General features: G+C 44.3%; 1 protein-coding gene across 1 annotated transcript in view; it reads right to left on the bottom strand.

The window, feature by feature from the left end:
- Positions 1 to 21,303, bottom strand: part of LOC146797786 (uncharacterized) — a 420,200-nt gene that overhangs the window by 317,925 nt on the left and 80,972 nt on the right. The gene's annotated exons all lie outside the window — the stretch shown is intronic.

Raw genomic sequence — 21,303 nt, 5'->3', positions numbered from 1 at the left:
CCAGGCGGGTACGAGCTTTATGAGTGCGCAACATAGGCTCTTCAATATAGACTCTGCGGCAAACACACACTGACCTCTGACACTTTTTCACTGGACATCTTGAGAATCTCGCATCCTGATTTAGTCGAGACAGGTTAACGAAAATCCACCAAAAATATTACACATTTATATTCTGCGCATCCGACAACATATGTGTCGTGTTTAGAATGAATCGCATGGATGGACATCCTACCAGCAGAACTTGCGCAGCCTACCAATAGATTGGTAACTCCACCGGACACCGTTCAAGTCCTCGAACAAGAGTGCATGATGTGCCACAATGTACCCACATGTGAAAGTCTGTCACGTAAAAGGCGTCAGACCTTTACTGAAGGGTGGAGTCTTTAACTTACTGGAAAGCATTGCCCAACGCATCGGGAAGACTATAAATGTGGGAGTGATCATGTACTCCTACATTGGGGTATATTTTCAGGGTCCACATTTACAGGCAACTATGATGGACATTAGGGGTCTTCCCATCAGTGTCACACAAAGAAGACTCAACCCATGGTGGAAACAACAGGGCCTCTTAGGTAGTTCTACTTCCGTTGCTTTACTAGGACTATCTTAATATGGCGTTTTTCTCTCCACCTCCTTGGCAGGGGAGTTAATTCCCTTTACTGGAGTATGGAAAATCCGCCAACCTAAGTAATTCAGGCTACAAGTCTCTCACAGAAACAGGCCCCCAAACACTCTTCTCCCTGCCCCCTTTACAGCAGGGCCTCTGGCTCTCCAGTGGCTATTGTTGCACTTAAGAGTTGCCAAAACACGCACATTGACAAAGTTGGGTTTACAAAAGGCAGAAACCATAAAAAAAGCTGTGAATGGTGAATGATCTTGTTGCAGGCCGCAGATCTAAAGCCTCTGGTCCATGTGTTGTGTTGTTGGCAGTGATTAGTGAAAGGACAAACACCAGTCGAGCTGTAGATAAACTCTGAACCCCATGAACAAACTTCCTGCTTCATGTTCTGCCTGAGGCGGTACACATGTGGGACCTGCCGGAAACCGTCTGTGCTGTGACCGGAAAACAAAGGGGCTAAACTTGGAACGCAGAGCTGCATACATAACTTTAAAATAGTTGTGACGCTTGCCTGACCGCCCTATATACAGACCCTCACTGCTTACACTATATGAACGGTGTGCCTCGAGGGCGGTGAGGCCTTCTTCTCTTTCATCTAGGCTTCCTCCGCTGAGGGGAGCGTCCGTCCACTGGACCGGCTCTCGCTGCACGTCGTCTTTCTTCACTTCCTTTTCCCCTTGTCCTCTTTTCTGAACAAAAGTTTTTCTTTCCCATCCCTGTCCCGCCCGCTTGACCCTCGGCCACACCGATCCCACCCCTAGTCACCGCTCCTCTCAGGACATCTCAAGGAATGGAAGCATTGTCCCTTTGTGGGCCTTCCACCCTATACCATCCATGGTCACCCCCTTTTCACATTACTGATCTAACTCCATCTTTCCGCATTTCCAACAGCACATCGGCTCTAGCATCCAACACTCAATGCTAGGCTACAAATTCCTGTACGATGCTTCCCTGCCGCTTCTAGGTGGACACATGCGGCTGGTTGTATGGTGTCTGCTCCTCAGCCTTCCTAGATGAACCGCTCAGAGCATGCTGCATAACATCAAATCCTCTGCCTCTCCTTGGTGGACTCCTAGGGCTTATGCCATGCCTGGTGGTATATGCCTGCTTCTCTACCAGTCATAGTTGGGCTTCTCAGAGCATATAGTGTTGCATAATGCTGATTAACATGGGTTGCTTCTTAATGGACTCTTCTGACATAAACTATGGCTTGTTGTACGATTCCCATTCCTATGGCCTAGTTGTAATCGCTCATTCCTAGGGTTGCTCCTCTTCCTCCCTTGGATGTATCCTATAGTGCACATACTGAACTGGCGTATAATTCTTCTTTCTATATGTTGCCTTTTGGTGCTCCTTTGTGTGGCTAATTACATAATGCTTCCCAGCTGCTCCTTTCTGGACCCCGGAAAATATACTATAGTTGATGAAGATTGCACCTCTTAAAGTTTGCACCCTCCACATCCGACACTTTCTGTCCTCCATATTAAATAAGTTTCTTATTCATAATTAATATGTATGATACAGACCACTACAAAGATGGTAAGTATCTGCCCGCATGACAGCATCTAGTCTCAAACTCTTCTATACGCATGCGTATGCTGCAACATTGTTTGAGCAGTCTGCCGTATAAGCAGAACAGAAAAATACTTCCCACAAAGGCCACAAAGGCCACACAACACAAACTTTAGATCCATACTTTCTAAGCATCCTAGGACTCACTCAATTTCGATTCAATTCATGCCAACATGTTGCAACAAAACACAGTAAGAGCAGAACTCTGGTTCTCACACACAACGTCAAAACACTACCCATGTAGGCCACATGACAGGCACACACTCTGCCACCCAAAACACTTCCAGGGAGTAGTGTGTTTCCTGTCCACCTCGTCTGGGGTAAAACAAAAACACAGGTGTAAATATATTTTGGATGCAGTGCTTAATTTGAGCTGGTGCTTTCCGGTGTCCAGCACGGGCACTTAATTGGTTTTCGGTGGTCGGCACCGGCACCTAATTGTTAATACCATACTTAGAACAGTGTGCGCTGCTCATCTAAGTTAGAGATGAGCAGAATAATGGTTGTTTATAAACACAATATCCATTAAAATAGTGCTATTCCTTTAGTTTTGGGGACCTGGAATAATCTGAACTGTCGCATTACATGCGAGAGAGATGGTTAGTAGTTGTTTTGGCAGTGATGACCAGTGCGATGGGTGGTGCAAGCTGCAGTGGTCGAGCCCTGGCTCTTAATATTTTACAAAGTAAGCACTGTTTGGATGACGTTTTATTAAGATGTCAATGGATCATCTTTATATAGTAATGATAACTCTTGATTAATACTTTTTTACATCCCCAAAATAACTTCAAATATTCCTAGCCGGAAGCGGTTATGCTTCTGTGTTTATAAACCGCTCCATCTTTCTTTGGGGTTAAGGGGACTCCCTGCACTTTGTCACCATCTCAGATAGGAAATACTATATAAATGCAGCTACAATACAATAGTGTAAATGGATAGGAGGAGGAACAATGGAAATGAAGAAGAAGGTTTTGGGGAAATGTTAATTCTATGAAGAGTTATCTCCGTCCAATGATTACACTCTCTCAAATCAGTGAAGCTGGGGAGGTTGGGCTCACTCGATATAGCCCAGTCATCTTGATTGAATTTGTGCCCGATAGTGAGCACGAAGGGCGTCCGACATTTGGTTGATGCTCATCAGTGGTGATATGAGGACTTAAAAAAAGGGCAGTACATTCATAACTGGGATGTGGAGCAGTAGGTCCTATTTTACAGATGGAAAGCTAAAAAAAATGTAAGCAGCAACGTCAGTGCTTGGGATGCTGCGTAGCTGGGTCAATTCCAAGAAGCACAGAAGCTAAACACAGCAGGGCCCATGAGGCAGAAGCTCTGCCAGGGATGCCATGCGTGCAGAGCAGTAAGGGCTAAACTAAGATGAAGAGCTGACAGGGCCCTGCTAGGGAGCAGGAGCAGTCGCCTTCAGTGGCGGCTCGCCGAGGCAGTGGGGCATGGCGGGGGATGGGCAGGGTGAGGGGTAGTAAACTCCGGCATACGGAGATAAGTAAATAAATAAAACAGTTTACATTGCACGCACTGCATCGCCGAGTTGGCATTGCAGCGTGTGCAATGTAAATTGCTTTATCTATTTACTTAACTCCGTACTGCCGCATGCCGGAGTTTACTACCCCCACCCTGCCTCTTCCCCGCCCACCGACCTGCAGCACTCCCTCGGCGAGCCGCCACTGGGCGGCTTAGTGCAATGTATGCACAGGAGCAGTGTGTAGACTACACATGCTGTGTGGCAGGACCTGTTCAAGGGATGAAGTATATATTGTCAGTTTCTTTCTTTCCTTGGCCTGAGACATAAAAAAGAGGAAGATTTGGATTAATACTAGGCAGGGCCAGCTTTAGCGCTGGTGCCGCCCAGTGCAACAATCTTTTTTGGCGCCCCACCCCAACCACAACCTCCTTCTCCACGGATTCCCTCACCACCACCCTCCAACAGTGTCCCTCGTCTCTCCATAGTCCCTCTCTGACATACATTTAATTTGTTATAGCACTACTCATAGTTCACTTACACTCAGTTCTGTGATCTGCATGGTGTGCGTTCTTTGCAGCAGGCACATTAACCGTTTACCCTACTTGATGATGAGTCAACACGGCCACTAGACAAAACTCTCTAGCAGGAACATTAATCACAGAGTTGTAGTATATAATCAGTAATACAGTTACAGCTTTAAGATATACAGTAACATGAGCGCTTGTACAAAAATTGTAGTCTTCTGGTGTTTTCTTGTTCTTTAATTCAATGGATTGCCCAGCCAACACGCGTTTCATCGTGGGTGATTGCCCATTCGACTTCTTCAGGGCTATAAAACATAATTGCGGTGTAAAGGATCAACAGATCCAACGCTGTTTCGACATTACATAGGAGGATAAACCCCATTAACTTCCAAAATGGTGACCACCCTGTGACTACCAATGTTATAACCTTCATATCACCATGTGACTACCTTAGTGAAATGCGTTCTTTTGTAACAACGTGCCGCCCATTGAAACAATATTATGGTGGGTTCTATGTGTAATATATACATTCGTGCTCCTAACCGTGGCATGTGGATTGTTTAACACGGTTTTACAGAATAAAATATAGAATCCGGTTATGTGGTTGTTGCCCAAATGAAATGTTACACCGAGACGAATAGAAATTGGAGATCGGGACTTTAGTCTGCCTTTTGTATAAGTCCCCCCCCCCCCCCCCCCCTCCGTTTAAACAAATTTCTCGCCTTTATATCAATTTCGTTTGGGCAACAAGCACATAACCGGATTCTATATTTTATTCTGTAAATCCGTGTTAAATAATCCACATGCCATGGTTAGGACACACAGAACCAACCATAATATTGTTTCAATGGGCAGCACGTTGTTACAAATGAACGCATTTCACTAAGGTAGTCATATGGTGATATGAAGGTTATAACTTTGGTAGTCACAGGGTGGTCACCATTTTGGATGTTAATGGGGTTTATCCTCATATGTAATGTCAAAACAGTGTTGGATCTGTAGATCCTCTACACCGCAATTATGTTGTATAGCCCTGAAGAAGTCGAATGGGCAATCACTCATGACGAAACATGTGTTGGCTGGGCAATCCATTTAATTAAAGAACAAGAAAACACCAAAAGACTACAATTTTTGTACAAGAGCTCATGTTACTGTATATCTTAAACCTGTAACTGTATTACTGACTATATACTAAAACAGTAGTAAGGATAGGAATAGCGTGTGAATAGGATAAGTGTTATCAGTCAATTGTGGACCGTGCCATAGGTCCATTTTGAGGGCTCAGGGTGTTTTCCCTCACCTTTTGCACCGCCAGATTAGTCCTGAACTACGCAAACTCAGGAGGCGCCACTACCTCACACAAAAGAACACCCCACTTTCGTTTTACATTAATCACAGAGTTATCTTAACATTTTTATTGTTGCTTGAAAACTGCTGGACACACAAGGAGCTCTGCAGCAGGCGCTTTTAAACCTATATGTTATTTATAAACACAGGGCCCCTACGGCAAGGTGCAGCTGCAACAGTCACACGCCATGAAGCCGGCCCTAATGCTAGTCTTTCTACATCTTCCCATGCTGAACACACAGCATAACCCATTAGAGCTACTCTCTAAAAAAATCGAAAAAACCACAAGCAACCTAAGGAATTTCACAATGTAATGCAGGCCCTTGTGTGTCAATTCTATTTTAACAGTTCTCCTTATTTCCTGCTTAACTCCTGCAAAAGCCATTATGCACTCAGCTGACAGGATGATCTAAAGCTAATAAGAAATTGGATCCCATATCACCTGTCCTAAAGGCTATGAATGAACTCACGCTTGAAGTCACAATACAATCACAGCTGGTCTGCATTAGCCTTTGCACCATGAACACCAGGAATATTCTTGCCCTTCACTCAAAATCTCTGATGGAAACAAACGCCTGAGAAATGTAGACAAATTAGGATTGAAAACAAAAAAAATAAGACTGCATATGGCCTCTATGCAATCATTCTACTTCACAACTCATTTCATCTGGAAACCTCTCTCTAATTCCATAAAAAGTTAAAACATCATCTATTCAAACTCTATCCTGACTTACTGCCGTCTCCAAATCCTCATCTGATGCCTTGGTCAATCTTCCAACTAGTATTCCCTAATTTGCTGCTGTTTGTGTTGCTTGTTTCCCCCTAAATCTTTTCAGTTGTCCATGCTGCCTCTCCCCACCAGCCATAAGCAAATTAAAGTGCTATGTCAAAGCCAATAGCTCTTGTATAAACAAGACAGATTGGTTTTGCCAATGCTTACTTCAACTGTTTCCAATCATCGAATGCAGCCAAAACCATTCACTTTCTCATCACTTTCCCTTGCTTTTGTATTATCTCCAACACCCAAGCTCAGGCGTGCCACATCTGCCTGCCACCACCTGCTCTGCTCTTTTCTGCTAAGACGCAAGTAAAAGAACTTGAACTTAGCATATTAGGAGCTTCAACAGTCTCTCATGGTGTCTTCTTTACTATTCCTTTACTAATACTTGCTACACTTTGAAAAGTCCTCAACCTCAAATCCGCCTTCCAATCCTCAACCTAACATTCCCAACCTCTACATTCCCTAACAACACCGGTCAGGCTGATTCATGGTAGATGAAATGGCCTCTCACAAGCTATTCTAGTATGCTTATGGTCTTTTTCACAACTTCATGCCCCCACCCACTCAGTGGCGTAATATTTGCCCCTGCAGCTCCTGTGGTGCGGGGGAGCCCCCGAGCTCCAGGGCCTCCCCCCAGCACTGTGCACAGGCATGGGGCCCCTGGCCTGAGAGCTCCTGAGAGCTTGTGGGGGGTAGTGGGCACCCCCATGTACTTTGCAGGTGGACCCTCAAGTCTCGTTATGACACTGCACTCGCTACTGTGCACATCCACTACTTTAAATAGCAGCCTGAACATGGTTATCGCAAACCTAACACATTTGAACCAGTTCAGTTTAGATCAGTTCATTTTTAATTGTAATAAAAAATCTATAAAAACCATACAAATTGATTAACGTACTCATATAATGCATGAAATCCCTTACTTAAGTACTTGCTAGCTTGGCACAGAGCAGTCAGGCTTAACATAAGAGGCAATGTGTGAAGCAGTTGTGCCTACATGGATACTGTAACACAGTGAATTCGCCACAAAAAAAGATTCCACAATGAGGTATAGAAATAGTATCTCTTTTACTCTTCAAAACAAGATACAAATGATAAGAATCCAATGAAAGGATCTCAAGTTACAAATACTTTTAAGAATGTACAATGCTGAAAGAGCCCTTGCACTGTCAGTAGGTTCTTTACAGATACACTGGGGAAATGACAGCGATCCACACTGTGGATCAGGAACAGACTTTCTCTTCGGATCAGTGTAAAGCAATGCAAAGTAAAGTAATGTCAAGTTTGCGGGAGACTGATCTACTCACTCCAGTTGGAGCTGTCCGTGAGAGAGCTAGTGAGCGTCAGGGACCTTGTAGGGGGCAGAGTGCACAGTACCTTTCTCTGGAGATTGCTGCGGTGCCGTTAGCCTCAGGATCGGGACCTGATTCACTGGAGTCTCCCCTTACTGGATAAGATGAGGTAATTGGAGACACGGAGGGCATATGCCTGTCTTCCCTTGGTGCATGAAGAGTGCGCCGGGTTGCGTTGGACTGCCTTCGGGTGCTGCAGCTTTGGCAAAGTCGACAAATACGATGGTCTGCGCTCAAGCAGGCAGACACGGCGGTTCTTGAATGGAGCACTGCAGTGATGCATGTGGGTGCCCAAAAGCAGCTGCTTACACTCTGCGAAGGCCCAGGACTGGTGGAGGGGAAGTCAGGCTGAACCAGACTCCAGATTAGCAGAGCCTAGCAGCAGTCATTTGTGCAAATGAAATGTTTGATGGCCGTGAGATTTCCTGAAGTGTGGGCAAGCCAACAAGCGCTTGGATTTACTTAGGTTGCAAAAGGTTGTAGAGAACAGGTCCAGTCCTTCTCACCAACTAGGTCAGAGACAGCAGGCCAAAACAGTAGAGCAGGTAGCAGAGCAAAGTGGCAGTCCCTACTGTAGCCAAGCAATCATCAGGCAGCAGGTCAACACAGAAAAGCAGTTAGCAAAGTGGCAGTCCTTCCTGTAGCACAGCTCCTCTTCTAGGCAGAGTCTCCTTAGGACCCTAAAATGAACTAGTGAGAGTGGCTCATAGACCCAGTACCTACACCCAAATGTGTCCTTGAAATGGAGTTGACTACAAAGCAAAGCCTTTGTGGTGCACAAGTCTCATTTCAGCCCAACTCTGTCTGCCAGCCTATCTCTGGGTGGCCAGGCCACTACCTACTCAGGTGTATGTGTCTGCTCCTCCCTCCCTCCCTCTTGCCCATGAAGACCTATCTGTATGCAGATTAATGCAGATGCAGCAGAGTGTGCAATCCTTCTAGACAGCCACACGTACAGGTCAAAGTGTAGCTGTCACCCCACCCCAGATGTGTATTGGAGACAGGCTGTAAGGCACACAAGAGACCTAAGAGCAGAGAAATGCCCACTTTTCTAAAAGTGACATTTCTAGCTTAGTAATACTAGATCCAACTTTACCACTAAAGGGGATTTGTCACTAACTAATCCGCTGATATAAAATACAAATCAGGAATCACTCTTAAAAACTGTATTTAAGGAATTCCTAGTGTTAATCCAGGCCTCACAGTAGTGAAAAACAAACTTGGGTAGTTGTCACAACCCGGACATGTAAAACAAAAAAGTACGTATCCTACTTTTTACTTTCAAAGCACCCTGCTCTTAGGGCTAGCTAGGGCCTACCTTAGGGGTGACTTATGTAATAAAAAGGGTGTTTAAGGCTTGGCAAGTAGTTTGAAATGCCAAGTTGATGTAGCAGTAAACTGCGTCCACAGGCCCTGTAGTGGCAGGCCTGAGTCAGGTTTGAAAGGCTACTTCTGTGGTTGGCACAATCAGTGGTCCAGGTCCACTAGTAGCCTTTGGTTTACAGGCCCTGGGTATATGGTATACCACTTTACTATGGACTTATAAGTGAATCAAACATACCAATGATGGATAAACCAATTGTAATCACATTTTAGATAAGAGCACATGCACTTTAGCACTGGTCAGCAGTAATAAAGTGCTCAAAGTCCGATCACCAGTCAAAATTAAGTCAGAAAAGAGAAGGAGGAAGGCAAAAGGTTTGGGGGAACCCTGCAAAAAGAGCCATTTCCAACAAACGGTAAGGGAACAATTTGGAACATATTATTACTACACAAATGTGCTGTGGATGTGTTCTTGGCATGAATTGCATATTGCTGCCAGGAAGGTATTTTTAACCATTGTCCTTGTACTGACCGTATAGTAAGTTGACCAGACCTTAAGTGTATATAAAGAGTCACACCACTGGTAGAAGCATATCAATAATGACTTTTATGTGTTTTTAAAAGTTGTTGTTTGAAAAACTTGTAATAGTTTGGGATTTGTCTAATATCCATCTAGATGCACCTGAAAGCCTTTTGAGCTTGCCGCCCCAATCTATATTTTCGTTAGTGTATTTTTTTAGATATGTTTTAAAATATTTCCAATGTGCAATATCTAGACAGTTCATTGAATCTTCCACATGATTTAAAAGAATGGGTTTACAGATAGCACTAGTATTCAATGCTTGTCAATTAAATCCCTAATAGTGTTATTCTGAGAGTAACAAGGAATACAAGCGATAAACAAAGGCACACCATACATTCTGCCAAATTCTTATTGTTATTGGTAGAATATTGGAGATGCATTTTTTCTAAATCATTCATTCCAAATTCAGTTTCAGAATTGTTTAAAATTGCAGCAGCTTATATACCTTAATATTCTGTTCTATAGAGAACCATCACAGAGACTTATTTTGCATATGTCTCCTTTAACCCCTTGTGTGCCCCGCCCTTTCCCCGCCCTGTGCCGGGCGTTGAATTAGCGGGCGGGGTTCATGACGTGACAGTCTCGTCATGGGCACAGCGCAACCGCGGCCCATGACGAGACTATCTCGTCATGGGCACTCAAGGGGTTAAAGAGAACATAAAATGTCTTCCCTGTGCACTATAAAATTCAGTCATGTCATGTGAGCTGTATGTCAGAATTTCAATGACAAAAATATCATGTGCCAGAAATAATATTGTGCCAATATCATGCACTAAACTTTCTATATTAACTTTAAAGGGGCAGTAGTTGTGTAAACAATATTTAGGATATAGTATTTTTCTCCGATGAGGTTTAGGTCACATTATCCATACCTACCAAATGCATTAGCCTGACGTTTCAGTTCAAGTATTTTATTGTCATTTTAGCAGTTTAGTTTAAGGTCAAACTATATATACTGCTATAGGAATAATCCCTTACATTATTAAAAGTTCAATCATATATTATAAGTGTCTTGTCAACACCATTAATCAGCCTAACTAATGTTAATAATGCGCTCATTCCAAATACAGTTTTCTTTAAGTGCTTCCTACTAACACCAATGTCTACTCTCTGAATTTGAAATCATTTGCATGCCTTGCACCCTCTCAATGGTACTCCATCCCGCCTGACCTAACGTCTGCTTCTACCAGGAGACCCTTCAGATTCAACAAACACCTAAAAAGGTGAATACAATAGCCAGTAAATGGCTCATGGACGGAAGTGGCTAATATGAAGAAGGCAGAATAGAAAGTAAAATGGATGAGAATGCCAATTTTAAGTCAAAAATCCAAAAACAGAGGCTTTCACGAGTTGGTTGGAAGAGCCAAAACAGCTTACCCATCATAGAGTTGTCAAACCAAACAATTAATGTTTCATAAATCGATTACGTAACAATGCGCTACTTGACCACTTCAAGCCAAAGATGCAAACACTCTTTCCACTCATCCAGGGTATTTAGGTTGTAATCCTAATCAAAACAGTTTACCTGCCAAAGATTCAGCCACCTTCAGCATCCTTTATTCCGATGAACATTCAGCAAGTCCTCGGGATAGCACGCAAACTCAAATCATACAACCTAGATGCTAAGGCCCTCATTTTGATGTCAGACAGACCGACACTGACAGGCCATTGGTGGCAGTCCACCTAACATCCAGGGCATCGGTCCGAGCGCCGGATTACAATACCAGCGGTTTGATTATGTTGTGGGGGGACCGCCGCCTCTGACAGGCTTAAGGAGCTCGTCGGGGTGACCGTCGGACACTAATCCCTACAATAGAGTCGGTGCGTGCGCAGGCACCACCATAGCGATTAGGATGTCCCTTTCTGACTGCCTTTTCATGGCGGTCCCACAGCCATGAAAAAGCAGCTGGAAAGGGACTTTGGGGGGCCCAAGCAGGGCCCCCGAAGGGACGCTGCTAGGTGGCCAGAGGGGCAAATGTGGTGACCCCCCAACCATCTTTGAAAAATGCCTTTTTCTACTGCTGCTTGTGCTACGGCCCTTTTCTGGGCCACAGTAGAAGCCGCAGTAGACAAAAGGCATTATACGACCGCCTGCACCGCAGTCGTATCGTAATAGGGCAGGTGGGACCATCAGCTCATTGTCGGACAGTCACCCACCCACAGCGATAGCAGTCGGAAGTTCGTTCGAGGCCATTGCAATGAGGCCCCAAGTCTTTTATCCAGTTTCCATTAAACATTGCATCAAAATAACTGTCAGCAGGAATGGCCAACTACAAACATACATGCATCATATAATTGCTAGCAGGCAAAGAGAGTTGAATCAACAGCAGAACAGCCCCGAGCAATGGATAAAGATCACCACATTCTTAAAAGACATATCTTTCTGGAAAAGGATAAGCTAACTCAATCTGTAAACCCAAGATGAAGGATTTGTCGAAATGGCATAATCCACACATTTTTGATTGTGCACCACAACTGGATGCTGTCCCAAGACCAGTGCAAAAATCAGACATTCTAGATGTTTACTGGGTACCTCTCCTTCATCTAGCAGAGTACAACAGTACCAAAAAAATCCAAATTCCGTCTGATTCTCAGAACGGCTATCATGCTGCGGCAGATTCATCACAGTAAGGACAGTGCTTTCTCTGTACCATGAAAGGCAGCAGCCTGAGGGCATCACATAGTGATGCAGTTAAATGACCACAAAAAATACATTTTGTTCTCTGAAGGGAGACCTGATGAGAAGAGAAAATTCGATTTTGACTGAACAGCTGAAAAACCATGCACCATTCCTAGTTGCAGGAATTCTAGTATTATCAAGTCTGGATTATTGCAACACACTACCCAGTAAATCACTTAAAAAGGAGGGGCTTCTAGAAACACTAAATGAAACAACAGACTTTGTTGATTCAGAGGAAAATATACCGGGGCATATTATCAAGGACAGCGTTAAAATGATTGCTGCTTTAGCGGCAGTAAACTTCAGCTAAAAGCTGCGATAATGGGCTTGATAATATGCCGTGGAGAATTCCAATAGAAGCCCATGTTCTGGTGTGAACATGGACTGAGAGATCCCTTTTTCCTTCCAGCGTAGCACAATAATAAATTAAATACTATTCACAGCACACACACTCATTTCAGGGCATGAAAGAAGAATACTGATACAAAGTGGATAATCATAACAGCATGTCAGATGTTTAGAGTGGATATGGCTAGGCAAACCTGCCATTCCCCAACCTACCGAGCTTCTAGATATCACTGAAAATGGTCTGGATATCACTGAAAAGAAGGGGGTTAGTTCCGAAAGACTCTCGGCTGCCAATCTGCGACAAAAAAGGGATCTGCTTACTCACAACCAGGACAACGCATGACCCCACTGTCCAATGGCCAACCACATCTCACTAGGATAGATGGGATTGCATCACAACTCTCAGCACCATAACTAGATCCACATTCAGCAATACTTAATGAAACAAAGTGGTCCCAGGCTATATGTTAAAGACTATCATATAAATAAAACATTTAATATACTAATACATAGATCAGGTTGCATTCAATAATCTTCTAAAACTACAAAGAATTGCACTCTTCTCTGCTCCACATTGGTGCTGTGACTTGAAGAGTACAAAATGATCTTTACTTTTCACTCCAGCAGTGTATCTTGTTGTCTGTCTCATTATAAATTCTCCTCTCCAGAAAAATTATGTGGAATGGAAAGTGACTTGTTGCTCAGGTTTAAATCAAGATTGGGCATGCACATTTTGGTGTGGCAAAGCATTATGATCAAATGAAGAAATGCAAATGATCCTTTGGATGTTAGTGGGAAAAAAATTGAGTTGCCTGCCAGGTGCACCTAAGAGCAGTACAGGTTCATGAAAAAGCTGGCAAACCCACAACATGACTAACAAGCATTGGCATAGCCAATAGGTCTCGCCTTTGGGACCTTATAAGTGTTTAGCCATGCAACAGTTGAATAACTAAATACTTATAAGGTCCCAAAAGCGAGACCTATTGGCTATGCAAAGCGGCCGCGAAAGTTACAGTGATCGCGATCGGGATCACGATCAAACATCAAAGCGGCCGCAAAAGTGAAAGTAATTGCGGTAAAGCGCGGCGCGCGCGCCCGCGCACATGCACTGTAGCTCTAGGCTGGCCTGGTAGCACTTTTTGGAGCCCTCTCAATAAGTCTCGCCAGACCAGCGCATGCGCTGGGTCAGGCGAGACCTAAAAAGGGATTGTCAGCACCACCCTGTTTCTGTGTAACACACTGATATATTTATCTACTGAAAGCGTCAGAATTTCACTAACTCGCCAGCAAATCAATTTATCACAGGAACACCGTCTTTCACGTAAAGGACCTTCCGGGCTCATTTAAGCATTAGTGGAATGGGGCTTCTACCAAAAATTGATAGCTAACACTCTCCCCCCAAACCTGCTGGTTCCCTGCCTCACTTGGTATTGGGGTACTGACTGGTTTATGCTGGAGGAGGCTCAGACACCCCCACTGTCAGCGATCTAACCACCGCAGGGCCACTGACAACAATGTGTTGGAAGGTCTGCCAGTTGCCCGAGAAATATTTTGGTGTCACCACTGCTTTGTAAACTATGGTGGATGTGAACATAAAAAATGCATGCAGAAATGTCCGTGCCACACAGGAAGAAAACTCAATGCAAGGCAAGGACATTTCTTTTTGAGTTTGCAGAAACAATCTCCAGATTGGAGGATGGTTTATGAAAACCAAAAATAAAAAATGGACTCAGCCTAAGTTTGAGAATCACCACATTGATCCAGGGAATTGATTGGAAAGCATACCGAAATTTCCTCCACCGGATGATCTAACAGTTGTTGCATAAAAAATATGGTTGTGGTCACTGGGATGCAAAGTCTTGGCAGTGTGTCCTGTTCTACACCCAAGATATATAAATCTGGTCTTTATTTCACTACATGCAAAAGAAGTTCGTCCCATCCATGCACCCCTAAGAGATGCCTGTTCTCCGGCATTATGAAATCCTAATAGTAGTTCATCTGTGATGTGGATGTGATGACGGAAGATCTGCCTGCTGGCTCCTGATCCTCCATCGTGGGAATAACAAACTGTTCTCTTCGTTTTCCGTCACGGCACATATAGGTGGTGATGTCCATCAAAATCAATTCCCCACTTTCCAAACCATCTAAGCCGAAAGAGTCCCTGGCCCGATTCACAGAACTAACTATCCTATACAAATCCTAAACTTACTACCATTTTGGTATTCACAGAAGGCACTTACTCATCAATGATTAAGTGCCTTATGTGAATACTAAAATGAGTAAGTTACTCAAAATGAGTAAGTTACTAATTTTGGTATTCACAGAAGGCACTTAATCATTGATGAATAAGGGCCTTCTGTGAATACCAAAATGAGTACGTGCCTTCTGTGAATACCAAAATGAGTATGTGCCTTCTGTGAATACCAAAATGGTACTAAGTTTAGAATTTTGTCTTAAGTTAGTTCTGTGAATCGGGCCCTAGGTGCGGCCCATTGGCCCCCAAATCCTCGATGGACATATCCATCATTACCGTCTCTTGAGAAGGTCAAGGCTTTGAAGGGAGACCACCAGGGTGGTCTTCTCCCTCAATCCCCAATGGTGTGAGTCCACGGCTTCCTAAGTGACACAAATCACATCCCTCAATGTCCTCACACTTGATTCTGTTGTTGCTCAGAAAGTGGGGACACCTGCCCATTTTTTGGGAACTTGGCAATGTGTATTAGAAGCTCCTCTTAGATCTGTTGGCAGTATTTATATCCAGGATTCATATCCTGAGCAAGTCTGGACACAGCAGTACTTGTCGGCATCTTATGGCAGTATTGTTTTTTCTTGTATCATGTTGCTGCGGATTCCTAGCTTGGCACTCCCAGCTTGAACACACTACAGTAAACCCTGTTTAAGTTATAGAACCTGTATCATTTGTTTGGCTGTCACCCAAGACCTGGGGTTTACAGGTTTTTACTCAGCTTGAACCATCCTCGCGAGCATCTGAATGATATGCAGCAGTAACACAACTATTTCCCCTAACAGGGAGGACAAGGATAACCATTTTCACAATCAGGAAACACATAAATAATTGAGAGTGACGACAAGGGAAGGGAGCACTGGAATGGTTATGTTATTATGTTTTGTAGCGTCTGGAACCTGGCCATGAGGTGACTTCATGGCACACTGGGGATCATCAGCGTCAGGGAGTGGGGACAATGAATCACAGGATACTTGTCTGCAGAACTTTTTCTGGACAAGACATGTTTACCCAGGTTCCATCTGCTATTAGGTGCTTCTTCTGTCACAAGCGCTTTATGGCTGCAACGAGCGACAAAATATACTTATGGCATAGATATAACTATTTATTTATTTATGAAGCACTAACAAATCCCAGGTGAACTCAGCTTGTATGCGCCGGACAAGGAAAAAGAAACATAAATAACTTTCGACAAAAATGACTGAACTGAAATGCAATCTTCATTAAAACTACATTTTTAAAAACAGGACAATTCAGAGAAAGTCTGTAGCAATGAAGCGGGGAAGCCCCGCTTTAAAGCAGATGCCGCCCAAGCCTCCTTTCGAAATATGTCCAAATGTTTTCCAGTCTCTGGTGTTTTTCGTAAGATGTTAAACACTTTGGATCCTGCAACTTACAGCATTTTCCCTCCAGATTTATTGGTGATACAGCCATGAGACACACCTCTTGAGCATGTATTTATTTGTGAATTTTGTAAAGTGCTACAGTTCACCTAGTCCACTTCTGAGCGCTTCCGGGCTTGAGGTATTAGGCTCGGTAAGGGTTATTGGCTGCCCTTTGGGGAGTTATGGGAATAATTGCTGGATTTTTTGCAAGGTGAGGGCAATGGCGCCTACATTACCACTGCCTATTAGGAAGTAGTAGATGCTTCTAAGGGCCTGGCGGCTATCACTAGCACATCAGGTGCAGTAGCACCGGGGCCCGTGAGGGGCCCAGGGAAGTGAGGGTCCCACTGCACCCCACTTATGGAGGTCTTTTGCAATCCAACTGGGTGGCAGCGGGACATTTTCCTTATATTATCGTTAATAGCACCCTTGCTACTGCATTGTTAGATCCTCTACTCTCTGCCAAGCCCCTCAACACCCAAAAATGCATCACTTATATATCTATTCTTTGCTACACAATCTCTTAATATTATCCATCTAGGCCCAGCTCCTTTGTGTTCCCATTGGTTGTCTTCACTCACAGCTGGTCAAGGGAACAAGGCCTAAGGATTCGTCACCATGGTGATCACCGAGGACACGGCTCACCACATCACAAGGCAGCTGCAGCTGTTCTGCAAGCCCTCAGCCTGCACACTGCAATCAACAAGGGCTTCGCTCTAGGTTGTCCTGAGGAAAGGAATTTACTGAAATTGGCCATCTTTACTCATAAGTGCACGTTGCGTCACATCTCTGTAATTCCCTAGTAGAGCAGCAGTCCACGCCTGGTGTATACTTTAGGAAAAAGTGCACAAGACCTAAATATGGACATCATTTAGGGGCTGCCAGGGCTGACAGCTGCTACCCCTAGCCCCCATGCTGTTGCTACGGACCCTACCCTTGATACTCCTGATCTCAGGAGTCGAGAAGGAACAGGAGGAGAGAAAGTAAACAAGGCTCTAAGAGCCCCATTTACTTACAGTAGGTTCTATTCCTTACCCTCTCCCTCCAGCAGGAAATAGGAAGGATTTGAAGGGCTCAGGTTAGGACAAGGGCTCACCCCTACGATGTATTTGGGGTCGCAGGGTGTGTGATGCCACCTTTGCTACCACTGAAGAAAACAAAAAAGTGATGTTTTGAATGCTTACAACAACCACAGTTTGTAGACTGCATTCCAATCCATCATTTCTTTTGCTCTTGGCACTATTACAGCCAGGGACATGCAGATCCTTCTTGGTCCTGCTACAAAGGGTACACTCCAATTCGACGTACCAGGCCATGTACCCCTGAATGGGAGGAAAGGAAACACTAGATCCATTAGGCATTGTTGAGTTCAAAGCTGTGAAGCCATCAGGGACCACAGGGTGTGTGATGTCACATGCACTATTTCTCACATTTTAGTTACTCAATGCCCATGGCCCATAGCACTATATTTAAAGGGCTCAATTAGGGTGAAGTGTTGCATGGGCCAGCCACCCTGCAGAGGTGCAAGAACGTGCACACCATCCCATCTAACAGAAGACCAAGGACATTGTGTCTACTCTTTGAAAAGGCAGTGCTTGTCTGAATTAGGCTTTTGCTACACAACTTGCCCCAACTCTGGAACACAAACTCAAAAGAAAAGACAGAGCTGGAGTGTGCCTCAAAACATACAAGGTGCAAATTATACTATTGTGAGTAATGTAGCTTCTGGCCCTAGAGGCTCAGAATCTTGTCTTTGATCTTGGCAATCAGTGTGCATTAATACATTCTAAGAGGGAAGCCCTCAAACTCACACTCTTATCCTCTCATGTTTCTGGATGAGATGGAGTGAAGGGTGAAGTAGACAGTCATTTATTATTTTTCTATTTAATGCAACACTAATATCAAAGGGTAGCGTCACCATGCTCAGCCTTATGAACGAGATTAATATAAAAATATGGACTGGAGTATATTTACGCATACACGAAACTGCAACTTCTTCTGGGTGCTTTCACAAAGTCTTGGTAATACTAAACATATTTCGGGCTCTGGTGGATCAAGTCCTCTGTCACTGTGTGAACGTCTTGCACTGTCTGTGAATGTGTCCTCACTCCTAAGCCGGCTCGGGTCACCCTGGAATGATGACAAAGACAGTTAGGGAATGCCAGTCTCCCATTGGACATAAGACCTACCAGGAACAGTTATTGATGGGCCCGGCTGACTGCCAAATTAGGCTGAAAGAGTGCTGCAAAGGTTCTGGATCAGCTGCATGCATTTATCTTCTGGTGTAAGGGAATTTTAGTCATATGTGTAGTGTGGTAATTCTTAGATCCAAGGGCTAGTAAAAGGTCTAGGATCCTGATGCAGGTATGTGGGCAAAAGAGCAGTCGAAACGTTAAAATGTAGATTCAGAACAACTTCAGTCCAGCAAGGTAAATAGAAAATGCATTTCACAAATAGCATCCATTTCTACTCTTACTTTTCGCCCCTTATTCAATGCATTCTCTACTGTTAGCAGAGTGGCGCCACACAGACAAGTCTGATGAGGGTTATCGAGCATGCACGTGGACATACCATTTATTGGCAGTACTATCTGGATTCTGGGCTTCTGTGGTGGTTCTCTTCCAAAAGTCTTACCTACTTGTTGACCCTGTCCTTTAATTGACAGTCGTACGCGCTCATACACTATGGTGGGTGGGGTGATTCTATAAGCGTTACAGCTTTGAGTGTTAAGCTCTCTATTCGTTAGCTCTACATGTCCCCCTCATTTGCCGGCATGATTACGCTCTGCAGGAGCGCTGACCTAGGATACTGTAAGAAGTAGCCTCTGTGGTTTCCATTTTGAGCGCCAGAATCATTAACATAGCTTGTCTACGTGGGTTGCAGCCGTTTCAACTATTTCTGTCTCCCTGTCTCCTGGGAAGCAGATGGAACTGCTTAAAGATTCTTACAAATGAATAAAATCCAAGACATTTGGCAATTTACTTCTGCATAATATTCTTGGACTGGGCAGATTACTATCCCAACTCCATTATTCAAATATTTATGTCAAAGCCCTATTTGTTGGGCTCTCTGTAAATCAGGTAGGTATGACGCACAAATGCACAGGCACAGCAAGAAGTGGGAAGCAAGAAAGAGACAGAGGGAGCACCACATTTTTAGGTCTCGCCTACGCAGCGCACATGCGCTGAATAGGAGGACCTTTAGCCGTCGCTTTGCTCTTTTTGGAAGCACATACTCGAGCTTGTGGCGGCATCTAACTGGCGGGAGCGAGCAGCGACGCGCATGCTAATTGGTTGTTGCTCGCGCCCGCAAGGCGGATGGTGCCACAAGCACGAGTGTGCTTCAAAACAGCTGCTCCGGGCGGCGGCGGCGGTTTGTTCTGTTTGTTTTTTCTGACCTCCAAAGCAGTCTCCTGTCAGGAGGACGCGATGGCTTCCCTTGCTGTATCTCATTCATTGCAGGAAAGTCATGCCTTTGTTTTGGGAAGTATGCCATTAGCAGCAAGGAAGAGAGGCGAGTGAGCTCCTCTCTACATCTTAGTGTTTACATCTCAGAGTGCCATTCGCTGCCCCATCTCCATGCTTCCCCCTTGCGTTTTTCATGGCAGGAGCCCCTCCTACACTTTGTTTTGGATGGAAGAGTAAGGAAGGTTGTATGCATGCCTCCTTTAGTGCTTGTTTTGGATGTTAGAGTAAGGAAGGTTGTATGCATGCCTCCTTTAGTGCTTGTTTTGGATGGAAGAGTAAGGAAGGTTGTATGCATGCCTCCTTTAGTGCTTGTTGACACAGCTGGCGCATTTACCATAAATGACTTTTACTATCGCAATACAGCGCCTTCTTTAAAACACTCTATGGCCAAGCAACAACTCTCCATTCTCTTGGCTGATAACCCCCATCCTGTTTTGTTGACTTGAAAGAAAACTGTGTTCATTTGTAAGGAGCAGTTTATTTCCATTCTTGGCAACACCTACTATCGACTTGCAGACGAAATCGCACTTTCGATTTCAAGCAATGAAAGTGAGGGTTCCTATTGTACACGCGCAGGATCAATGTGTCTGGCTAGCATGGTGCATTTAAGCTAGAGGGATTTACAACTGCATTGACAGAAAAACAACGTGAAATTGGTTATTCTACCAGGAATAACATTTTCACTTTAAAGCACAGCATACACTCTCAAAGTTGCATTAAAGTATCTGCAGTTTTAAAGTAGCAAACCATTATTAAATTAAAGCCGAGTGGAATTGTTTTAACTCAGTCATTAGAAATTTGCAGATCTTTGTGATCAAAACCCCCTGCTCCAAGTGGAAATGCCAGCTAACACCTAAGCCCTCCAACCCATTTTCCATCAGCTCCTGGAAAATGTCAAACATGTAAATAATCTACTATCCAAAGACCAAATTCACAGTCTTTTAATTTTATGAGTGGGTAAGATTCCGAACGCCTAAATGGGACGCCTCTTGGCTTAAGACCATACCTGATGGCCATTTGCATAGGCTTGTTTCCCTATACTGAAGTTTCCCTTGTCAATGTTACATGGTGGGCCCCTGGTTGAGCTGTGTGTGCGGCATGGCTCTGAGCCATCTGCAAACTATTTTGCAGCAATATTGTTTGCTGCCTGGACTGAGGGTTGCCTCATGGTTCTGGAATGCACACACCAATAACGTGAGGATCCGTGTGCCAGGGCTATGGTAGTGGAGTTGTATCTGCTGTATGTGTGCATGAATACTTGTTTTTATTACTGACAGTAACATTTTCTGTCTGTGGGGACGAATCTGGGTCTGTATAAAAAGAGGTCGTTGAAGTGCACCATGTGTCCTCCTCCCTCATTTATCTCTTCCCTGCCTTGCAGTGTGTGCCATCCTCACGTCTGAACGATAGTGCACCTCTAAGCTCATCAGTGAATGGTGGCCCTTATATCCAACAGATTTATAGTGCACGACCCCCTTGGGCAGTGAGTGTTCTGTTGCAAAGTGCACATGTCGGGCCATCTTACAATGTACCTTACTCCCTGTTGAAGTAAACTATTCTGCCATCACCGAGATACAGCCCACCCCAATTTCTTATC

Source organism: Triturus cristatus, chromosome 9 (genome assembly GCF_964204655.1).
Source record: "Triturus cristatus chromosome 9, aTriCri1.1, whole genome shotgun sequence".
NCBI lineage: Eukaryota > Metazoa > Chordata > Amphibia > Caudata > Salamandridae > Triturus > Triturus cristatus.
Note: the sequence above shows the minus strand (reverse complement) of the source record. Positions and strands in the feature narration are given on the sequence as shown.